The sequence below is a fragment of the Ovis canadensis genome, chromosome 7, assembly GCF_042477335.2.
Source record: "Ovis canadensis isolate MfBH-ARS-UI-01 breed Bighorn chromosome 7, ARS-UI_OviCan_v2, whole genome shotgun sequence".
NCBI lineage: Eukaryota > Metazoa > Chordata > Mammalia > Artiodactyla > Bovidae > Ovis > Ovis canadensis.
The window spans coordinates 6,022,399-6,045,417 of record NC_091251.1 but is presented as its reverse complement, the minus strand read 5'-3'; positions in this window follow the sequence as shown (position 1 = coordinate 6,045,417).

Genomic DNA, 23,019 nt, shown 5'->3' with positions numbered 1-23,019 from the left:
GCTCGAGATGAGGGATCCTTTCCCTGTTTCGTAGCGAAAGAATTCCCGGCGTTCCCGTCGCATCTCAAGAGGAGGCGTTCTCCACAGGAAAGGCGAGAGGAACTCCAGGGTCGTGCCACCATTCCAAAAGTCCCCAAGATGTGTCAGTCCATTCCAGAGGAACCTGTTTTCCCTGCACTGCCTTGACGTTCAAGCCGAGGATCGACTCCCACCACGTGTGCACGTGGGACAGCCCTGTGGGAAATCCTCGTGGGAAAGCCTCGTGGGAAAGACTCGAGGGAAAACCATAGATCCTTTGATCCACGCGGCGGACTGCGTGACACTGCTGCTACCGCTCTGGAGGAAAGCGCAAGTGCATGCCCGCATTCGAGACGAGGACTGACTCCCCTGGGGAGACTCCAGAAGTACCCCAAGATCCATGTCAGCACTGGAGAGGAATCCTCAGGTTCCGGCCCCGATTCCACACAAGGTCTTAGGCCCCGGCATCGACGGGAGAGGAATCCCGAGAGGCCCCCGAGGAACTCGCATGGGGACTGGCCTTTCCTGAGGCCACCAGAGCGTGTCCCTGAGGTCCCCGTCGTAAGTCGAGAGCACCTGCCGCAACTCGATAAAATCCAGGAGGTTTTGCCCTCCAGGCACGATGAGGCCCATTTCCGCTGAGGCTTCTCGAGGCCAATCACATCTAACCACTGGAACTTCCAAAGGGTCCTTCACACCATTGCTGCAACTCAAGAAGTTCCCCGACATACCCGTCTCCACTCGAGAGGAAGCACGTGGGGTCCCGCACACATCCAGGGGAGCCCCGTTTCCGCCTCCTAGCTCGAGATGAGGGATCCTTTCATTGTTTCGTAGGGAAAGAATTCCCGGCGTTCCCGTCGCATTTCAAGAGGAGGCGCTCTCCACAGGAAAGGCTAGAGGAACTCCAGGGTCGTGACACCATTCCAAGAGTCCCCCAGATGTGTCAGTCCATTCCAGAGGAACCTGTTTTCCCTGCACTGCCTTGACGTTCAAGCCGAGGATCGACTCCCACCACGTGTGCACGTGGGACAGCCCTGTGGGAAAGCCTCGTGGGAAAGCCTCGTGGGAAAGACTCGAGGGAAAACCATAGATCCTTTGATCCACGCGGCGGACTGCGTGACACTGCTGCTACCGCTCTGGAGGAAAGCGCAATGCATGCCCGCATTCGAGACGAGGACTGACTCCCCTGGGGAGACTCCAGAAGTACCCCAAGATCCATGTCAGCACTGGAGAGGAATCCTCAGGTTCCGGCCCCGACTCCACACAAGGTCTTAGTCCCCGGCATCGACGGGAGAGGAATCCCGAGACGCCCCCGAGGAACTCGCATGGGGACTGGCCTTTCCTGAGGCCACCAGATCGGGTCCCTGAGGTCCCCGTCGTAAGTCGAGAGCACCTGCCGCAACTCAAGAAAATCCAGGAGGTTTTGCCCTACAGGCGAGATGAGGCCCAATTCCGCTGAGGCTTCTCGAGGCCAATCACATCTAACCACTGGAACTTCCAAAGGGTCCTTCACACCCTTGCTGCAACTCAAGAAGTTCCCCGACATACCCGTCTCCACTCGAGAGGAAGCACGTGGTTTCCCGCACACATCCAGGGGAGCCCCGTTTCCGCCTCCTAGCTCGAGATGAGGGATCCTTTCCGTTTCGTAGGGAAAGAATTCCCGGCGTTCCCGTCGCATATCAAGAGGAGGCGCTCTCCACAGGAAAGGCGAGAGGAACTCCAGGTTCGTGCCACCATTCCAAGAGTCCCCCAGATGAGTCAGTCCATTCCAGAGGAACCTGTTTTCCCTGCACTGCCTTGACGTTCAAGCCGAGGATCGACTCCCACCACGTGTGCACGTGGGACAGCCCTGTGGGAAAGCCTCGTGGGAAAGCCTCGTGGGAAAGACTCGAGGGAAAACCATAGATTCTTTGATCCACGCGGCGGACTGCGTGACACTGCTGCTACCGCTCTGGAGGAAAGAGCAATGCATGCCCGCATTCGAGACGAGGACTGACTCCCCTGGGGAGACTCCAGAAGTACCCCAAGATCCATGTCAGCACTGGAGAGGAATCCTCAGGTTCCGGCCCCGACTCCACACAAGGTCTTAGGCCCCGGCATCGACGGGAGAGGAATCCCGAGAGGCCCCCGAGGAACTCTCATGGGGACTGGCCTTTCCTGAGGCCACCAGATCGGTTCCCTGAGGTCCCCGTCGTAAGTCGAGAGCACCTGCCGCAACTCGAGAAAATCCAGGAGGTTTTGCCCTCCAGGTGAGATGAGGCCCATTTCCGCTGAGGCTTCTCGAGGCCAATCACATCTAACCACTGGAACTTCCAAAGGGTCCTTCACACCATTGCTGCAACTCAAGAAGTTCCCCGACATAGCCGTCTCCACTCGAGAGGAAGCACATGGTGTCCCGCACACATCCAGGGGAGCCCCGTTTCCGCCTCCTAGCTCGAGATGAGGGATCCTTTCCCTGTTTCGTAGGGAAAGAATTCCCGGCGTTCCCGTCGCATCTCAAGAGGAGGCGCTCTCCACAGGAAAGGCGAGAGGAACTCCAGAGTCGTGCCATCATTCCAAGAGTCCCCCAGATGTGTCAGTCCATTCCAGAGGAACCTGTTTTCCCTGCACTGCCTTGACGTTCAAGCCGAGGATCGACTCCCACCACGTGTGCACGTGGGACAGCCCTGTGGGAAAGCCTCGTGGGAAAGCCTCGTGGGAAAGACTCGAGGGAAAACCATAGATCCTTTGATCCACGCGGCGGACTGCGTGACACTGCTGCTACCGCTCTGGAGGAAAGCGCAAGTGCATGCCCGCATTCGAGACAAGGACTGACTCCCCTGGGGAGACTCCAGACGTACCCCAAGATCCATGTCAGCACTGGAGAGGAATCCTCAGGTTCCGGCCCCGACTCCACACAAGGTCTTAGGCCCTGGCATCGACGGGAGAGGAATACCGAGACGCCCCCGAGGAACTCGCATGGGGACTGGCCTTTCCTGAGGCCACCAGAGCGGGTCCCTGAGGTCCCCGTCGTAAGTCGAGAGCACCTTCCGCAACTCGAGAAAATCCAGGAGGTTTTGCCCTACAGCCGAGATGAGGCCCATTTCCGCTGAGGCTTCTCGAGGCCAATCACATCTAACCACTGGAACTTCCAAAGGGTCCTTCACACCATTGCTGCAACTCAAGAAGTTCCCCGACATACCCGTCTCCACTCGAGAGGAAGCACGTGGTGTCCCGCACACATCCAGGGGAGCCCCGTTTCCGCCTCCTAGCTCGAGATGAGGGATCCTTTCCCTGTTTCGTAGCGAAAGAATTCCCGGCGTTCCCGTCGCATCTCAAGAGGAGGCGTTCTCCACAGGAAAGGCGAGAGGAACTCCAGGGTCGTGCCACCATTCCAAAAGTCCCCAAGATGTGTCAGTCCATTCCAGAGGAACCTGTTTTCCCTGCACTGCCTTGACGTTCAAGCCGAGGATCGACTCCCACCACGTGTGCACGTGGGACAGCCCTGTGGGAAATCCTCGTGGGAAAGCCTCGTGGGAAAGACTCGAGGGAAAACCATAGATCCTTTGATCCACGCGGCGGACTGCGTGACACTGCTGCTACCGCTCTGGAGGAAAGCGCAAGTGCATGCCCGCATTCGAGACGAGGACTGACTCCCCTGGGGAGACTCCAGAAGTACCCCAAGATCCATGTCAGCACTGGAGAGGAATCCTCAGGTTCCGGCCCCGATTCCACACAAGGTCTTAGGCCCCGGCATCGACGGGAGAGGAATCCCGAGAGGCCCCCGAGGAACTCGCATGGGGACTGGCCTTTCCTGAGGCCACCAGAGCGTGTCCCTGAGGTCCCCGTCGTAAGTCGAGAGCACCTGCCGCAACTCGATAAAATCCAGGAGGTTTTGCCCTCCAGGCGCGATGAGGCCCATTTCCGCTGAGGCTTCTCGAGGCCAATCACATCTAACCACTGGAACTTCCAAAGGGTCCTTCACACCATTGCTGCAACTCAAGAAGTTCCCCGACATACCCGTCTCCACTCGAGAGGAAGCACGTGGGGTCCCGCACACATCCAGGGGAGCCCCGTTTCCGCCTCCTAGCTCGAGATGAGGGATCCTTTCATTGTTTCGTAGGGAAAGAATTCCCGGCGTTCCCGTCGCATTTCAAGAGGAGGCGCTCTCCACAGGAAAGGCTAGAGGAACTCCATGGTCGTGACACCATTCCAAGAGTCCCCCAGATGTGTCAGTCCATTCCAGAGGAACCTGTTTTCCCTGCACTGCCTTGACGTTCAAGCCGAGGATCGACTCCCACCACGTGTGCACGTGGGACAGCCCTGTGGGAAAGCCTCGTGGGAAAGCCTCGTGGGAAAGACTCGAGGGAAAACCATAGATCCTTTGATCCACGCGGCGGACTGCGTGACACTGCTGCTACCGCTCTGGAGGAAAGCGCAATGCATGCCCGCATTCGAGACGAGGACTGACTCCCCTGGGGAGACTCCAGACGTACCCCAAGATCCATGTCAGCACTGGAGAGGAATCCTCAGGTTCCGGCCCCGACTCCACACAAGGTCTTAGGCCCCGGCATCGACGGGAGAGGAATCCCGAGACGCCCCCGAGGAACTCGCATGGGGACTGGCCTTTCCTGAGGCCACCAGAGCGGGTCCCTGAGGTCCCCGTCGTAAGTCGAGAGCACCTGCCGCAACTCGAGAAAATCCAGGAGGTTTTGCCCTACAGGCGAGATGAGGCCCAATTCCGCTGAGGCTTCTCGAGGCCAATCACATCTAACCACTGGAACTTCCAAAGGGTCCTTCACACCCTTGCTGCAACTCAAGAAGTTCCCCGACATACCCGTCTCCACTCGAGAGGAAGCACGTGGTTTCCCGCACACATCCAGGGGAGCCCCGTTTCCGCCTCCTAGCTCGAGATGAGGGATCCTTTCCGTTTCGTAGGGAAAGAATTCCCGGCGTTCCCGTCGCATCTCAAGAGGAGGCGCTCTCCACAGGAAAGGCGAGAGGAACTCCAGGTTCGTGCCACCATTCCAAGAGTCCCCCAGATGAGTCAGTCCATTCCAGAGGAACCTGTTTTCCCTGCACTGCCTTGACGTTCAAGCCGAGGATCGACTCCCACCACGTGTGCACGTGGGACAGCCCTGTGGGAAAGCCTCGTGGGAAAGCCTCGTGGGAAAGACTCGAGGGAAAACCATAGATTCTTTGATCCACGCGGCGGACTGCGTGACACTGCTGCTACCGCTCTGGAGGAAAGAGCAATGCATGCCCGCATTCGAGACGAGGACTGACTCCCCTGGGGAGACTCCAGAAGTACCCCAAGATCCATGTCAGCACTGGAGAGGAATCCTCAGGTTCCGGCCCCGACTCCACACAAGGTCTTAGGCCCCGGCATCGACGGGAGAGGAATCCCGAGAGGCCCCCGAGGAACTCTCATGGGGACTGGCCTTTCCTGAGGCCACCAGATCGGTTCCCTGAGGTCCCCGTCGTAAGTCGAGAGCACCTGCCGCAACTCGAGAAAATCCAGGAGGTTTTGCCCTCCAGGTGAGATGAGGCCCATTTCCGCTGAGGCTTCTCGAGGCCAATCACATCTAACCACTGGAACTTCCAAAGGGTCCTTCACACCATTGCTGCAACTCAAGAAGTTCCCCGACATAGCCGTCTCCACTCGAGAGGAAGCACATGGTGTCCCGCACACATCCAGGGGAGCCCCGTTTCCGCCTCCTAGCTCGAGATGAGGGATCCTTTCCCTGTTTCGTAGGGAAAGAATTCCCGGCGTTCCCGTCGCATCTCAAGAGGAGGCGCTCTCCACAGGAAAGGCGAGAGGAACTCCAGGGTCGTGCCATCATTCCAAGAGTCCCCCAGATGTGTCAGTCCATTCCAGAGGAACCTGTTTTCCCTGCACTGCCTTGACGTTCAAGCCGAGGATCGACTCCCACCACGTGTGCACGTGGGACAGCCCTGTGGGAAAGCTTCGTGGGAAAGCCTCGTGGGAAAGACTCGAGGGAAAACCATAGATCCTTTGATCCACGCGGCGGACTGCGTTACACTGCTGCTACCGCTCTGGAGGAAAGCGCAAGTGCATGCCCGCATTCGAGACGAGGACTGACTCCCCTGGGGAGACTCCAGAAGTACCCCAAGATCCATGTCAGCACTGGAGAGGAATCCTCAGGTTCCGGCCCCGACTCCACACAAGGTCTTAGGCCCCGGCATCGACTGGAGAGGAATCCCGAGACGCCCCCGAGGAACTCGCATGGGGACTGGCCTTTCCTGAGGCCACCAGAGCGGGTCCCTGAGGTCCCCGTCGTAAGTCGAGAGCACCTGCCGCAACTCGAGAAAATCCAGGAGGTTTTGCCCTCCAGGCGAGATGAGGCCCATTTCCGCTGAGGCTTCTCGAGGCCAATCACATCTAACCACTGGAACTTCCAAAGGGTCCTTCACACCATTGCTGCAACTCAAGAAGTTCCCCGACATACCCGTCTCCACACGAGAGGAAGCACGTGGGGTCCCGCAAACATCCAGGGGAGCCCCGTTTCCGCCTCCTAGCTCGAGATGAGGGATCCTTTCCCTGTTTCGTAGGGAAAGAATTCCCGGCGTGCCCGTCGCATCTCAAGAGGAGGCGCTCTCCACAGGAAAGGCGAGAGGAACTCCAGGGTCGTGCCACCATTCCAAGAGTCCCCCAGATGAGTCAGTCCCTTGCAGAGGAACCTGTTTTCCCTGCACTGCCTTGACGTTCAAGCCGAGGATCGACTCCCACGACGTGTGCACGTGGGACAGCCCTGTGGGAAAGCCTCGTGGGAAAGCCTCGTGGGAAAGACTCGAGGGAAAACCATAGATCCTTTGATCCACTCGGCGGACTGCGTGACACTGCTGCTACCGCTCTGGAGGAAAGCGCAATGCATGCCCGCATTCGAGACGAGGACTGACTCCCCTGGGGAGACTCCAGAAGTACCCCAAGATCCATGTCAGCACTGGAGAGGAATCCTCAGGTTCTGGCCCCGACTCCACACAAGGTCTTAGGCCCCGGCATCGACGGGAGAGGAATCCCGAGACGCCACCGAGGAACTCGCATGGGGACTGGCCTTTCCTGAGGCCACCAGAGCGGGTCCCTGAGGTCCCCGTCGTAAGTCGAGAGCACCTGCCGCAACTCGAGAAAATCCAGGAGGTTTTGCCCTCCAGGCGAGATGAGGCCCATTTCCGCTGAGGCTTCTCGAGGCCAATCACATCTAACCACTGGAACTTCCAAAGGGTCCTTCACACCATTGCTGCAACTCAAGAAGTTCCCCGACATACCCGTCTCCACTCGAGAGGAAGCACGTGGGGTCCCGCACACATCCAGGGGAGCCCCGTTTCCGCCTCCTAGCTCGAGATGAGGGATCCTTTCCCTGTTTCGTAGGGAAAGAATTCCCGGCGTTCCCGTCACATCTCAAGAGGAGGCGCTCTCCACAGGAAATGCGAGAGGAACTCCAGGGTCGTGCCACCATTCCAAGAGTCCCCCAGATGTGTCAGTCCATTCCAGAGGAACCTGTTTTCCCTGCACTGCCTTGACGTTCAAGCCGAGGATCGACTCCCACCACGTGTGCACGTGGTACAGCCCTGTGGGAAAGCCTCGTGGGAAAGCCTCGTGGGAAAGACTCGAGGGAAAACCATAGATCCTTTGATCCACGCGGCGGACTGCGTGACACTGCTGCTACCGCTCTGGAGGAAAGCGCAATGCATGCCCGCATTCGAGACGAGGACTGACTCCCCTGGGGAGACTCCAGACGTACCCCAAGATCCATGTCAGCACTGGAGAGGAATCCTCAGGTTCCGGCCCCGACTCCACACAAGGTCTTAGGCCCCGGCATCGACGGGAGAGGAATCCCGAGACGCCCCAGAGGAACTCGCATGGGGACTGGCCTTTCCTGAGGCCACCAGAGCGGGTCCCTGAGGTCCCCGTCGTAAGTCGAGAGCACCTGCCGCAACTCGAGAAAATCCAGGAGGTTTTGCCCTACAGGCGAGATGAGGCCCAATTCCGCTGAGGCTTCTCGAGGCCAATCACATCTAACCACTGGAACTTCCAAAGGGTCCTTCACACCCATGCTGCAACTCAAGAAGTTCCCCGACATACCCGTCTCCACTCGAGAGGAAGCACGTGGTTTCCCGCACACATCCAGGGGAGCCCCGTTTCCGCCTCCTAGCTCGAGATGAGGGATCCTTTCCGTTTCGTAGGGAAAGAATTCCCGGCGTTCCCGTCGCATCTCCAGAGGAGGCGCTCTCCACAGGAAAGGCGAGAGGAACTCCAGGTTCGTGCCACCATTCCAAGAGTCCCCCAGATGAGTCAGTCCATTCCAGAGGAACCTGTTTTCCCTGCACTGCCTTGACGTTCAAGCCGAGGATCGACTCGCACCACGTGTGCACGTGGGACAGCCCTGTGGGAAAGCCTCGTGGGAAAGCCTCGTGGGAAAGACTCGAGGGAAAACCATAGATCCTTTGATCCACGCGGCGGACTGCGTGACACTGCTGCTACCGCTCTGGAGGAAAGAGCAATGCATGCCCGCATTCGAGACGAGGACTGACTCCCCTGGGGAGACTCCAGAAGTACCCCAAGATCCATGTCAGCACTGGAGAGGAATCCTCAGGTTCCGGCCCCGACTCCACACAAGGTCTTAGGCCCCGGCATCGACGGGAGAGGAATCCCGAGAGGCCCCCGAGGAACTCTCATGGGGACTGGCCTTTCCTGAGGCCACCAGATCGGTTCCCTGAGGTCCCCGTCGTAAGTCGAGAGCACCTGCCGCAACTCGAGAAAATCCAGGAGGTTTTGCCCTCCAGGTGAGATGAGGCCCATTTCCGCTGAGGCTTCTCGAGGCCAATCACATCTAACCACTGGAACTTCCAAAGGGTCCTTCACACCATTGCTGCAACTCAAGAAGTTCCCCGACATAGCCGTCTCCACTCGAGAGGAAGCACATGGTGTCCCGCACACATCCAGGGGAGCCACGTTTCCGCCTCCTAGCTCGAGATGAGGGATCCTTTCCCTGTTTCGTAGGGAAAGAATTCCCGGCGTTCCCGTCGCATCTCAAGAGGAGGCGCTCTCCACAGGAAAGGCGAGAGGAACTCCAGGGTCGTGCCACCATTCCAAGAGTCCCCCAGATGTGTCAGTCCATTCCAGATGAACCTGTTTTCCCTGCACTGCCTTGACGTTCAAGCCGAGGATCGACTCCCACCACGTGTGCACTTGGGACAGCCCTGTGGGAAAGCTTCGTGGGAAAGCCTCGTGGGAAAGACTCGAGGGAAAACCATAGATCCTTTGATCCACGCGGCGGACTGCGTTACACTGCTGCTACCGCTCTGGAGGAAAGCGCAAGTGCATGCCCGCATTCGAGACGAGGACTGACTCCCCTGGGGAGACTCCAGAAGTACCCCAAGATCCATGTCAGCACTGGAGAGGAATCCTCAGGTTCCGGCCCCGACTCCACACAAGGTCTTAGGCCCCGGCATCGACGGGAGAGGAATCCCGAGCGGCCCCCGAGGAACTCGCATGGGGACTGGCCTTTCCTGAGGCCACCAGAGCGTGTCCCTGAGGTCCCCGTCGTAAGTCGAGAGCACCTGCCGCAACTCGAGAAAATCCAGGAGGTTTTGCCCTCCAGGCGAGATGAGGCCCATTTCCGCTGAGGCTTCTCGAGGCCAATCACATCTAACCACTGGAACTGCCAAAGGGTCCTTCACACCCTTGCTGCAACTCAAGAAGTTCCCCGACATACCCGTCTGCACTCGAGAGGAAGCACGTGGTGTCCCGCACACATCCAGGGGAGCCCCGTTTCCGCCTCCTAGCTCGAGATGAGGGATCCTTTGCGTTTCGTAGGGAAAGAATTCCCGGCGTTCCCGTCGCATCTCAAGAGGAGGCGCTCTCCACAGGAAAGGCGAGAGGAACTCCAGGGTCGTGCCACCATTCCAAGAGTCCCCCAGATGTGTCAGTCCATTCCAGAGGAACCTGTTTTCCCTGCACTGCCTTGACGTTCAAGCCGAGGATCGACTCCCACCACGTGTGCACGTGGGACAGCCCTGTGGGAAAGCCTCGTGGGAAAGCCTCGTGGGAAAGACTCGAGGGAAAACCATAGATCCTTTGATCCACGCGGCGGACTGCGTGACACTGCTGCTACCGCTCTGGAGGAAAGCGCAAGTGCATGCCCGCATTCGAGACGAGGACTGACTCCCCTGGGGAGACTCCAGAAGTACCCCAAGATCCATGTCAGCACTGAAGACTAATCCTCAGGTTCCGGCCCCGACTCCACACAAGGTCTTAGGCCCCGGCATCGACGGGAGAGGAATCCCGAGAGGCCCCCGAGGAACTCGCATGGGGACTGGCCTTTCCTGAGGCCACCAGAGCGGGTCCCTGGGGTCCCCGTCGTAAGTCGAGAGCACCTGCCGCAACTCGAGAAAATCCAGGAGGTTTTGCCCTCCAGGCGAGATGAGGCCCATTTCCGCTGAGGCTTCTCGAGGCCAATCACATCTAACCACTGGAACTTCCAAAGGGTCCTTCACACCCTTGCTGCAACTCAAGAAGTTCCCCGACATACCCGTATCCGCTCGAGAGGAAGCACGAGGGTCCCGCACACATCCAGGGGAGCCCCGTTTCCGCCTCCTAGCTCGAGATGAGGGATCCTTTCCCTGTTTCGTAGGGAAAGAATTCCCGGCGTTCCCGTCGCATCTCAAGAGGAGGCGCTCTCCACAGGAAAGGCGAGAGGAATTCCAGGGTCATGCCACAATTCCAAGAGTCCCCCAGATGTGTCCGTCCATTCCAGAGGAACCTGTTTTCCCTGCACTGCCTTGACGTTCAAGCCGAGGATCGACTCCCACCACGTGTGCACGTGGGACAGCCCTGTGGGAAAGCCTCGTGGGAAAGCCTCGTGGGAAAGACTCGAGGGAAAACCATAGATCCTTTGATCCACGCGGCGGACTGCGTGACACTGCTGCTACCGCTCTGGAGGAAAGCGCAAGTGCATGCCCGCATTCGAGACGAGGACTGACTCCCCTGGGGAGACTCCAGAAGTACCCCAAGATCCATGTCAGCACTGGAGAGGAATCCTCAGGTTCCGGCCCCGACTCCACACAAGGTCTTAGGCCCCGGCATCAACGGGAGAGGAATCCCGAGAGGCCCCCGAGGAACTCGCATGGGGACTGGCCTTTCCTGAGGCCACCAGAGCGGGTCCCTGAGGTCCCAGTAGTAAGTCGAGAGCACCTGCCGCAACTCGAGAAAATCGAGGAGGTTTTGCCCTCCAGGCGAGATGAGGCCCATTTCCGCTGAGGCTTCTCGAGGCTAATCATGTCTAACCACTGGAACTTCCAAAGGGTCCTTCACACCCTTGCTGCAACTCAAGAAGTTCCCCGACATACCCGTCTCCACTCGAGAGGAAGCACGTGGGGTTCCGCACACATCCAGGGGAGCCCCGTTTCTGCCTCCTAGCTAGAGATGAGGGATCCTTTCCCTGTTTCGTAGGGAAAGAATTCCGGCGTTCCCGTCGCATCTCAAGAGGAGGTGCTCTCCACAGAAAAGGCGAGAGGAACTGAAAGGTCGTGCCACAATTCCAAGAGTCCCCCAGATGTGTCAGTCCATTCCCGAGGAACCTGTTTTCCCTGCACTGCCTTGACGTTCAAGCCGAGGATCGACTCCCACCACGGGTGCACGTGGGACAGCCCTGTGGGAAAGCCTCGTGGGAAAGCCTCTTGGGAAAAACTCGAGGGAAAACCATAGATCCTTTGATCCACGCGGCGGACTGCGTGACACTGCTGCTACCGCTCTGGAGGAAAGCGCAAGTGCATGCCCGCATTCGAGACGAGGACTGACTCCCCTGGGGAGACTCCAGAAGTACCCCAAGATCCATGTCAGCACTGGAGAGGAATCCTCAGGTTCCGGAACCGACTCCACACAAGGTCTTAGGCCCCGGCATCGACGGGAGAAGAATGCCGAGAGGACCCCGAGGAACTCGCATTTGGACTGGCCTTTCCTGAGGCCACCGGAGCGGGTCCCTGAGGTCCCCATCGTAAGTCGAGAGCACCTGCCGCAACTCGAGAAAATCCAGGAGGTTTTGCCCTCCAGGCGAGATGAGGCCCATTTCCGCTGAGGCTTCTCGAGGCTAATCACATCTAACCATTGGAACTTCCAAATGGTCCTTCACACCCTTGCTGCAACTCAAGAAGTTCCCCGACATACCCGTCTCCACTCGAGAGGAAGCACGTGGGGTCCCGCACACATCCAGGGGAGCCCGGTTTCCGCCTCCTAGCTCGAGATGAGGGATCCTTTCCCTGTTTCGTAGGGAAAGAATTCCCGGCGTTCCCGTCGCATCTCAAGAGGAGGCGCTCTCCACAGGAAAGGCGAGAGGAACTTCAGGGTCCTGCCACCATTCCAAGAGTCCCCCAGATGTGTCAGTCCATTCCAGAGGAATCTGTTTTCCCTGCACTGCCTTGACGTTCAAGCCGAGGATCGACTCCCACCACGTGTGCTCGTGGGACAGCCCTGTGGGAAAGCCTCGTGGGAAAGCCTCGTGGGAAAGACTCGAGGGAAAACCATAGATCCTTTGATCCACGCGGCGGACTGCGTGACACTGCTGCTGCCGCTCTGGAGGAAAGCCCAAGTGCATGCCCGCATTAGAGACGAGGACTGACTCCCCTGGGGAGACTCCAGAAGTACCCCAAGATCCATGTCAGCACTGAAGAGGAATCCTCAGGATCCGGCCCCGACTCCACACAAGGTCTTAGGCACCGGCATCGCCGGGAGAGGAATCCCGAGAGGACCCCGAGGAACTAGCATGGGGACTGGCCTTTCCTGAGGCCACCAGAGCGGGTCCCTGAGGTCCCAGTAGTAAGTCGAGAGCACCTGCCGCAACTCGAGAAAATCCAGGAGGTTTTGCCCTCCAGGCGAGATGAGGCCCATTTCCGCTGAGGCTTCTCGAGGCTAATCACGTCTAACCACTGGAACTTCCAAAGGGTCCTTCACACCCTTGCTGCAACTCAAGAAGTTCCCCGACATACCCGTCTCCACTCGAGAGGAAGCACGTGGGGTCCCGCACACATCCAGGGGAGCCCCGTTTCCGCCTCCTAGCTAGAGATGAGGGATCCTTTCCCTGTTTCGTAGGGAAAGAATTCCCGGCGTTTCCGTCGAATCTCAAGAGGAGGCGCTCTCCACAGGAAAGGGGAAAGGATCTCCAGGGTCGTGCCACCATTCCAAGAGTCCCCCAGATGTGTCAGTCCATTCCAGAGGAACCTGTTTTCCCTGCACTGCCTTGACGTTCAAGCCGAGGATCCACTCCCACCACGTGTGCACGTGGGACAGCCCTGTGGGAAAGCCTCGTGGGAAAGACTCGTGGGAAAGACTCGAGGGAAAACCATAGATCCTTTGATCCACGCGGCGGACTGCGGGACACTGCTGCTACCGCTCTGGAGGAAAGCGCAAGTGCATGCCCGCATTCGAGACGAGGACTGACTCCCCTGGGGAGACTCCAGAAGTACCCCAAGATCCATGTCAGCACTGGAGAGGAATCCTCAGGTTCCGGCCCCGACTCCACACAAGGTCTTAGGCCCCGGCATCGATGGGAGAGGAATCCCGAGCGGCCCCCGAGGAACTCGCATGGGGACTGGCCTTTCCTGAGGCCACCAGAGCGGGTCCTCGAGGTCCCCTTCGTAAGTCGAGAGCACATGCCGCATCTCGAGAAAATCCAGGATGTTTTGCCCTCCAGGCGAGATGAGGCCCATTTCCGCTGAGGCTTCTCGAGGCTAATAACATCTAACCACTGGAACTTCCAAAGGGTCCTTCACACCCTGGCTGCAACTCAAGAAGTTCCCCTACATACCCGTCTCCACTCGAGAGGAAGCACGTGGGGTCCTGCACACATCCAGGGGAGCCCCGTTTCCGCCTCCTCGCTCGAGATGAGGGATCCTTTCCCTGTTTCGTAGGGAAAGAATTCCCAGCGTTCCCGTCGCATCTCAAGAGGAGGCGCTCTCCTCAGGAAAGGCGAGAGGAACTCCAGGGTCGTGCCACCATTCCAAGAGTCCCCCAGATGTGTCAGTCCATTCCAGAGGAACCTGTTTTCCCTGCACTGCCTTGACGTTCAAGCCGAGGATCGACTCCCAACACGTGTGCACGTGGGACAGCCCTGTGGGAAAGCCTCGTGGGAAAGCCTCGTTGGAAAGACTCGAGGGAAAACCATAGATCCTTTGATCCACGCGGCGGACTGCGTGACACTGCTGCTACCGCTCTGGACGAAAGCGCAAGTGCATGCCCGCATTCGAGACGAGGACTGACTCCCCTGGGGAGACTCCAGAAGTACCCCAAGATCCATGTCAGCACTGGAGAGGAATCCTCAGGTTCCGGCCCCGACTCCGCACAAGGTCTTAGGCCCCGGTATCGACGGGAGAGGAATCCCGAGAGGCCCCCGAGGAACTCGCATGGGGACTGGCCTTTCCTGAGGCCACCAGAGCGGGTCCCTGACGTCCCCATCGTAAGTCGAGAGCACCTGCCGCAACTCGAGAAAATCCAGGAGGTTTTGCCCTCCAGGCGAGATGAGGCCCATTTCCGCTGAGGCTTCTCGAGGCTAATCACGTCTAACCACTGGAACTTCCAAAGGGTCCTTCACACCCTTGCTGCAACTCAAGAAGTTCCCCGACATACCCGTCTCCACTCGAGAGGAAGCACGTGGTGTCCCGCACACATCCAGGGGAGCCCCGTTTCCGCCTCCTAGCTCGAGATGAGGGATCCTTTCCGTGTTTCGTAGGGAAAGAATTCCCGGCGTTCCCGTCGCATCTCAAAAGGAGGCGTTCTCCACAGGAAAGGCGAGAGGAACTCCAGGGTCGTGCCACCATTCCAAGAGTCCCCCAGATGTGTCAGTCCATTCCAGAGGAACCTGTTTTCCCTGCACTGCCTTGACGTTCAAGCCGAGGATCCACTCCCACCACGTGTGCACGTGGGACAGCCCTGTGGGAACGCCTCGTGGGAAAGCCTCGTGGGAAAGACTTGAGGGAAAACCATAGATCCTTTGATCCACGCGGCGGACTGCGTGACACTGCTGCTACCGCTCTGGAGGAAAGGGCAAGTGCATGCCCGCATTCGAGACGAGGACTGACTCCCCTGGGGAGCCTCCAGAAGTACCCCAAGATCCATGTCAGCACTGGAGAGGAATCCTCAGGTTCCGGCCCCGACTCCACACAAGGTCTTAGGACCCGGCATCGACGGGAGAGGAATCCCGAGAGGCCCCCGAGGAACTCGCATGGGGACTGGCCTTTCCTGAGGCCACCAGAGCGGGTCCCTGAGGTCCCCGTCATAAGTCGAGAGCACCTGACGTAACTCGAGAAAATCCAGGAGGTTTTGCCCTCCAGGCGAGATGAGGCCCATTTCCGCTGAGGCTTCTCGAGGCCAATCAAATCTAACCACTGGAACTTCCAAAGGGTCCTTCACACCCTTGCTGCAACTCAAGAAGTTCCCCGACATACCCGTCTCCACTCGAGAGGAAGCACGTTTGGTCCCACACACATCCAGGGGAGCCCCGTTTCCGCCTCCTAGCTCGAGATGAGGGATCCTTTCCCTGTTTCGTAGGGAAAGAATTCCCGGCGTTCCCGTCGCATCTCAAGAGGAGGCGCTCTCCACAGGAAAGGCGAGAGGAACTCCAGGGTCGTGCCACCATTCCAAGAGTCCCCCAGATGTGTCAGTCCATTCCAGAGGAACCTGTTTTCCCTGCACTGCCTTGACGTTCAAGCCGAGGATCCACTCCCATCACGTGTGCACGTGGGACAGCCCTGTGGGAAAGCCTCGTGGGAGAGCCATGTGGGAAAGACTTGAGGGAAAACCATAGATCCTTTGATCCACGCGGCGGACTGCGTGACACTGCTGCTACCGCTCTGGAGGAAAGCGCAAGTGCATGCCCGCATTCGAGAAGAGGACTGACTCCCCTGGGGAGACTCCAGAAGTACCCCAAGATCCATGTCAGCACTGGAGAGGAATCCTCAGGTTCCGGCCCCGACTCCACACAAGGTCTTAGGCCCCGGCATCGACGGGAGAGGAATCCCGAGAGGCCCCCGAGGAACTCGCATGGGGACTGGCATTTCCTGAGGTCACCAGAGCGGGTCCCCGAGGTCCCCGTCGTAAGTCGAGAGCACCTGCCGCAACTCGAGAAAATCCAGGAGGTTTTGCCCTCCAGGCGAGATGAGGCCCATTTCCGCTGAGGCTTCTCGAGGCTAATCACGTCTAACCACGGGGACTTCCAAAGGGTCCTTCACACCCTTGCTGCAACTCAAGAAGTTCCCCGACATACCCGTCTCCACTCGAGAGGAAGCACGTGGGGTCCCGCACACATCCAGGGGAGCCCCGTTTCCGCCTCCTAGCTCGAGATGAGGGATCCTTTCCCTGTTTCGTAGGGAAAGAATTCCCGGCGTTCCCGTCGCATCTCAAGAGGAGGCGCTCTCCACAGGAAAGGAGAGAGGAACTCCAGGGTCGTGCCACCATTCCAAGAGTCCCCCAGATGTGTCAGTCCATTCCAGAGGAACCTGTTTTCCCTGCACTGCCTTGACGTTCAAGCCGAGGATCCACTCCCACCACGTGTGCACGTGGGACAGACTTGTGGGAAAGCCTCGTGGGAGAGCCTCGTGGGAAAGACTCGAGGGAAAACCATAGATCCTTTGATCCACGCGGCGGACTGCGTGACACTGCTGCTACCGCTCTGGAGGAAATTGCAAGTGAATGCCCGCATTCGAGACGAGGACTGACTCCCCTGGGGAGACTCAAGAAGTTCCCCAAGATCCATGTCAGCACTGGAGAGGAATCCTCAGGTTCCGGCCCCGACTCCACACAAGGTCTTAGGCCCCGGCATCGACGGGAGAGGAATCCCGAGAGGCCCCCGAGGAACTCGCATGGGGACAGGCATTTCCTGAGGTCACCAGAGCGGGTCCCCGAGGTCCCCGTCGTAAGTCGAGAGCACATGCCGCAACTCGAGAAAATCCAGGAGGTTTTGCCCTCCAGGCGAGATGAGGCCCATTTCCGCTGAGGCTTCTCGAGGCTAATCACATCTAACCACTGGAACTTCCAAAGGGTCCTTCACACCCTTGCTGCAACTCAAGAAGTTCCCCGACATACCCGTCTCCACTCGAGAGGAAGCACGTGGGGTCCCGCACACATCCAGGGGAGCCCCGTTTCCGCCTCCTAGCTCGAGATGAGGGATCCTTTCCCTATTTCGTAGGGAAAGAATTCCCGGCGTTCCAGTCGCATCTCAAGAGGAGGCGCTCTCCACAGGAAAGGTGAGAGGAACTCCAGGGCCGTGCCACCATTCCAAGAGTCCCCCAGATGTGTCAGTCCATTCCAGAGGAACCTGTTTTCCCTGCACTGCCTTGACGTTCAAGCCGAGGATCCACTCCCACCACGTGTGCACGTGGGACAGCCCTGTGGGAAAGCCTCGTGGGAAAGCCTCGTGGGAAAGACTCGAGGGAAAACCATAGATCCTTTGATCCACGCGGCGGACTGCGTGACACTGCTGCTACCGCTCTGGAGGAAAGCGCAAGTGCATGCCCGCATTCGAGACGAGGACTGACTCCCCTGGGGAGACTCCAGAAGTACCCCAAGATCCATGTCAGCACTGGAGAGGAATCCTCAGGTTCCGGCCCCGACTCCACACAAGGTCTTAGGCCCCGGCATCGACGGGAGAGGAATCCCGAGACGCCCCCGAGGAACTCGCATGGGGACTGGCCTTTCCTGAGGCCACCAGAGCGGGTCCCTGAGGTCCCCGTCGTAAGTCGAGAGCACCTGCCGCAACTCGAGAAAATCCAGGAGGTTTTGCCCTCCAGGCGAGATGAGGCCCATTTCCGCTGAGGCTTCTCGAGGCGAATCACGTCTAACCATTGGAACTTCCAAAGGGTCTTCACACCCTTGCTTCAACTCAAGAAGTTCCCCGACATACCCGTCTCCACTCGAGAGGAAGCACGTGGGGTCCCGCACACATCCAGGGGAGCCCCGTTTCCGCCTCCTAGCTCGAGATGAGGGATCCTTTCCGTGTTTCGTAGGGAAAGAATTCCCGGCGTTCCCGTCGCATCTCAAGAGGAGGCGCTCTCCACAGGAAAGGCGAGAGGAACTCCAGGGTCGTGCCACCATTCCAAGAGTCCCCCAGATGTGTCAGTCCATTCCAGAGGATCCTGTTTTCCATGCAGTGCCTTGACGTTCAAGCCGAGGATCCACTCCCACCACGTGTGCACGTGGGACAGCCCTGTGGGAAAGCCTCATGGGAAAGCCTCCTGGGAAAGACTCGAGGGAAAACCATAGATCCTTTGATCCACGCGGCGGACTGCATGACACTGCTGCTACCGCTCTGGGGGAAAGCGCAAGTGCATGCCCGCATTCGAGACGAGGACTGACTCCCCTGGGTAGACTCCAGAAGTACCCCAAGATCCATGTCAGCACTGGAGAGGAATCCTCAGGTTCCGGCCCCGGCTCCACACAAGGTCTTAGGCCCCGGCATCGACGGGAGAGGAATCCCGAGAGGCCCCCGAGGAACTCGCATGGGGACTGGCCTCTCCTGAGGCCACCAGAGCGGGTCCCTGAGGTCCCCGTCGTAAGTCGAGAGCACCTGCCGCAACTCGAGAAAATCCAGGAGGTTTTGCCCTCCAGGCGAGATGAGGCCCATTTCTGCTGCGGCTTCTCGAGGCCAATCGCATCTAACCACTGGAACTTCCAAAGGGTCCTTCACACCCTTGCTGCAACTCAAGAAGTTCCCCGACATACCCGTCTCCACTCGAGAGGAAGCAAGTGGGGTCCCGCACACATCCAGGGGAGCCCCGTTTCCGCCTCCTAGCTCGAGATGAGGGATCCTTTCCCTGTTTCTTAGGGAAAGAATTCCCGGCGTTCCCGTCGCATCTGAAGAGGAGGCGCTCTCCACAGGAAAGGCGCGAGGAACTCCTGGGTCGTGGCACCATTCCAAGAGACCCCCAGATGTGTCAGTCCATTCCAGAGGCACCTGTTTTCCCTGCACTGTCTTGACGTTCAAGCCGAGGATCGACTCCCACCACGTGTGCACGTGGGACAGCCCTGTGGGAAAGCCTCGTGGGAATGCCTCGTGGGAAAGACTCGAGGGAAAAGCATAGATCCTTTGATCCACGCGGCGGACTGCGTGACACTGCTGCTACCGCTCTGGGGGAAAGCGCAAGTGCATGCCCGCATTCGAGACGAGGACTGACTCCCCTGGGGAGACTCCAGAAGTACCCCAAGATCCATGTCAGCACTGGAGAGGAATCCTATGGTTCCGGCCCCGACTCCACACAAGGGCTTAGGCCCCGGCATCGACGGGAGAGGAATACCGAGAGGCCCCCGAGGAACTCGCATGGGGACTGGCCTTTCCTGAGGCCACCAGAGCGGGTCCCTGAGGTCCCCGTCGTAAGTCGAGAGCACCTGCCGGAACTCGAGAAAATCCAGGAGGTTTTGCCCTCCAGGCGAGATGAGGCCCATTTCCGCTGAGGCTTCTCGAGGCTAATCACGTCTAACCACTGGAACTTCCAAAGGGTCCTTCACACCCTTGCTGCAACTCAAGAAGTTCCCCGACATACCCGTCTCCACTCGAGAGGAAGCACGTGGGGTCTCGCACACATCCAGGGGAGCCCCGTTTCCGCCTCCTAGCTCGAGATGAGGGATCCTTTCCCTGTTTGGTAGGGAAAGAATTCCCGGCGTTCCCGTCGAATCTCAAGAGGAGGCGCTCTCCACAGGAAAGGCGAGAGGAACTCCAGGGTCGTGCCACCATTCCAAGAGTCCCCCAGATGTGTCAGTCCATTCCAGAGGAACCTGTTTTCCCTGCACTGCCTTGACGTTCAAGCCGAGGATCGACTCCCACCACGTGTGCACGTGGGACAGCCCTGTGGGAAAGCCTCGTGGGAAAGCCTCGTGGGTAAGACTCGAGGGAAAAACATAAATCCTTTGATCCAGGCGGCGGACTGCGTGACACTGCTGCTACCGCTCTGGAGGAAAGCGCAAGTGCATGCCCGCATTGGAGGCGAGGACTGACTCCCCTGGGGAGACTCCAGAAGTACCCCAAGATCCATGTCATCACTGGAGAGGAATCCTCAGGTTCCGGCCCCGACTCCACACAAGGTCTTAGGCCCCGGCATCGAAGGGAGAGGAATCCTGAGAGGCCCCCGAGGAACTCGCATGGGGACTGGCCTTTCCTGAGGCCTCCAGAGCGGGTCCCTGAGGTCCCCGTCGTAAGTCGAGAGCACCTGCCGCAACTCGAGGAAATCCAGGAGGTTTTGCCCTCCAGGCGAGATGAGGCCCATTTCCGCTGAGGCTTCTCGAGGCTAATCACACCTAAGCACTGGAACTTCCAAAGGGTTCTTCACACGCTTTCTGCAACTCAAGAACTTCCCGGACATACCCGTCTCCACTCGAGAGGAGGCACGTGGGGTCCCGCACACATCCAGGGGAGCCCCGTTTCCGCCTCCTAGCTCGAGATGAGGGATCCTTTCCGTGTTTCGTAGGGAAAGAATTCCCGGCATTCCCGTCGCATCTCAAGAGGAGTCGCTCTCCACAGGAAAGGCGAGAGGAACTCCAGGGTCGTGACACCATTCCAAGAGTCCCCCAGATGTGTCAGTCCATTCCAGAGGAACCTGTTTTCCCTGCACTGCCTTGACGTTCAAGCCGAGGATCGACTCCCACCACGTGTGCACGTGGGACAGCCCTGTGGGAAAGCCTCGTGGGAAAGCCTCGTGGGAAAGACTCGAGGGAAAACCATAGATCCTTTGATCCACGCGGCGGACTGCGTGACACTGCTGCTACCGCTCTGGAGGAAAGCGCAAGTGCATGCCCGCATTCGAGACGAGGACTGACTCCCCTGGGGAGACTCCAGAAGTACCCCAAGATCCATGTCAGCACTGGAGAGGAATCCTCAGGTTCCGGCCCCGACTCCACACAAGGTCTTAGGCCCCGGCATCGACGGGAGAGGAATCCCGAGAGGCCCCCGAGGAACTCGCATGGGGACTGGCCTTTCCTGAGGCCACCAGAGCGGGTCCCTGAGGTCCCCGTCGTAAGTCGGGAGAACCTGCCGCAACTCGAGAAAATCCAGGAGGTTTTGCCCTCCAGGCGAGATGAGGCCCATTTCCGCTGAGGCTTCTCGAGGCTAATCACGTCTAACCACTGGAACTTCCAAAGGGTCCTTCACACCCTTGCTGCAACTCAAGAAGTTCCCCGACATACCCGTCTCCACTCGAGAGGAAGCACGTGGGGTCCCGCACACATCCAGGGGAGCCCCGTTTCCGCCTCCTAGCTCGAGATGAGGGATCCTTTCCCTGTTTCGTAGGGAAAGAATTCCCGGCGTTCCCGTCGCATCTCAAGAGGAGGCGCTCTCCACAGGAAAGGCGAGAGGAACTCCAGGGTCGTGCCACCATTCCAAGAGTCCCCCAGATGTGTCAGTCCATTCCAGAGGAACCTGTTTTCCCTGCACTGCCTTGACGTTCAAGCCGAGGATCGACTCCCACCACGTGTGCACGTGGGACAGCCCTGTGGGAAAGCCTCGTGGGAAAGACTCGTGGGAAAGACTCGAGGGAAAACCATAGATCCTTTGATCCACGCGGCGGACTGCATGACACTGCTGCTACCGCTCTGGAGGAAAGCGCAAGTGCATGCCCGCATTCGAGCCGAGGACTGACTCCCCTGGGGAGACTCCAGAAGTACCCCAAGATCCATGTCAGCACTGGAGAGGAATCCTCAGGTTCCGGCCCCGACTCCACACAAGGTCTTAGGCCCCGGCATCGACGGGAGAGGAATCCCGAGACGCCCCCGAGGAACTCGCATGGGGACTGGCCTTTCCTGAGGCCACCAGAGCGGTTCCCTGAGGTCCCCGTCGTAAGTCGAGAGCACCTGCCGCCACTCGAGAAAATACAGGAGGTTTTGCCCGCCAGGCCAGATGAGGCCCATTTCCGCTGAGGCTTCTCGAGGCCAATCACATCTAACCACTGGAACTTCCAAAGGGTCCTTCACACCATTGCTGCAACTCAAGAAGTTCCCCGACATACCCGTCTCCACTCGAGAGGAAGCACGTGGGGTCCCGCACACATCCAGGGGAGCCCAGTTTCCGCCTCCTAGCTCGAGATGAGGGATCCTTTCCCTGTTTCGTAGGGAAAGAATTCCCGGCGTTCCCGTCGCATCTCAAGAGGAGGCGCTCTCCACAGGAAAGGCAAGAGGAACTCCAGGGTCGTGCCACCATTCCAAGAGTCCCCCAGATGTGTCAGTCCATTCCAGAGGAACCTGTTTTCCCTGCACTGCCTTGACGTTCAAGCCGAGGATCGACTCCCACCACGTGTGCACGTGGGACAGCCCTGTGGGAAAGCCTCGTGGGAAAGCCTCGTGGGAAAGACTCGAGGGAAAACCATAGATCCTTTGATCCACGCGGCGGACTGCGTGACACTGCTGCTACCGCTCTGGAGGAAAGCGCAAGTGCATGCCCGCATTCGAGACGAGGACTGACTCCCTGGGGAGACTCCAGAAGTACCCCAATATCCATGTCAGCACTGGAGAGGAAACCTCAGGTTCCGGCCCCGACTCCACACAAGGTCTTAGGCCCCGGCATCGACGGGAGAGGAATCCCGAGAGGTCCCGAGGAACTCGCATGGGGACTGGCCTTTCCTGAGGCCACCAGAGCGGGTCCCTGAGGTCCCCGTCGTAAGTCGAGAGCACCTGCCGCAACTCGAGAAAATCCAGGAGGTTTTGCCCTCCAGGCGAGATGAGGCCCATTTCCGCTGAGGCTTCTCGAGGCTAATCACGTCTAACCACTGGAACTTCCAAAGGGTCCTACACACCCTTGCTGCAACTCAAGAAGTTCCCCGACATACCCGTCTCCACTCGAGAGGAAGCACGTGGGTCCCGCACACATCCAGGGGAGCACCGTTTCCGCCTCCTAGCTCGAGATGAGGGATCCTTTCCCTGTTTCGTAGGGAAAGAATTCCCGGCGTTCCCGTCGCATCTCAAGAGGAGGCGCTCTCCACAGGAAAGGCGAGAGGAACTCCAGGGTCGTGCCACCATTCCAAGAGTCCCCC